This window comes from the organism of the source record quoted next, unplaced genomic scaffold (assembly GCF_019419815.1).
Source record: "Pyrus x bretschneideri cultivar Hongxiangsu unplaced genomic scaffold, Pyrus_bretschneideri_v1 Contig233, whole genome shotgun sequence".
NCBI classification, from domain to species: Eukaryota; Viridiplantae; Streptophyta; class Magnoliopsida; order Rosales; family Rosaceae; genus Pyrus; species Pyrus x bretschneideri.
In genome coordinates this window covers 67,690-68,831 of record NW_025999539.1, presented here as the reverse complement: position 1 = coordinate 68,831, position 1,142 = coordinate 67,690, and the positions used below count along the sequence as shown (strand labels likewise).

At 38.4% G+C, this 1,142-nt stretch overlaps 1 pseudogene; it reads left to right on the top strand.

The window, feature by feature from the left end:
* Nucleotides 1-58: 58 nt before the first annotated feature.
* Nucleotides 59-169, top strand: LOC125478167 (annotated as a pseudogene).
* Nucleotides 170-1,142: the final 973 nt, after the last annotated feature.

Genomic DNA, 1,142 nt, shown 5'->3' with positions numbered 1-1,142 from the left:
TGATTGACATGTTTGGGTTAGTCCATCATAGAAAATTTGCATTTGTAAGTGAAGAGGTAACCCATGGTGTGGACATTGCAACAAAAGGCCTTTAAAGCGCTCCCAACACTCATTGAAAGGTTCTCCATCATCTTGTTTGAAGTTGAAGATTTGTCCCCTTAATGTGGCTGTCTTTTGAGTGGAAAAGAACTTTTCCAAAAACTTCTTAGCCACGGCATCCCATGTGGTGAGTGAACCAGGTACTAGAGTCATCAACCAACCCTTGGCCCTATCTTTCAAGGTGTAAGGGAACACTCTCATCCTCAGATTTGCTTCACTTACTCCCTGTAAAGGTAAACCACTCACAACATTGTAAAATTCTTTAATATGAGCTAAAGGATCTTCATTAGGTAAGCCATAAAAAGAAGGAAACATATGGAAATGTGAAGATTTAAGATCATAGTTTCTAGCTTCTGTGGGCAGCAAGATGCATGAAGGTGAATTTGGTATGATTGGTTGAGCAAAATCCTCCAAAGCTCGAAGATCATCTTGGTTGCCCGCCATCTCTTCTTCTCTTTCCCAATTAAAGTGCTCAGATCCTTCACTTGTTGGACTAGACGGTTTTCCCTTCCTCTTCTTCACGGACAATGGAGGAACTTGTTGGCACAAAGCTTTCCAAAGTGTTGCCCTTTAACCGTTCAATTCTTTGGCCTAATTCAGCAAGTCTATTTGACATATACTACCTGAAACAAGATAAAACAAGTTTGAATAAAATCAGAAATCTACTTAAAATGAAAAGAACAAGGTTTAATATCAAAACAAGCAATTATAAGGGACTGAAATCAGTCCCCGGCAACGGCTCCATTTTGATTGATGTTTTCCTTCTTCGTGCTAGAATATGTTTAGTATAATGGCACAAGTAAGGGTGTCGAATCCACAGGGACTAATTGGACCTATACAACTACTTGTTTTGCAAGAACTCTATAAGAGAAATAAAACTAATCAATGTAGGCAGATTTGTTGTTGTAACTTGAAAGCATAAGGAAATGAAGTAAACACAAAATGAATGAATCAACAGCTAATAAAATGAGATAGTACCAATGGAGATGAAGCTAGGGATTCGATTTTACCATTGCTAACCCAAGGCCATGCTTGTTGAATTA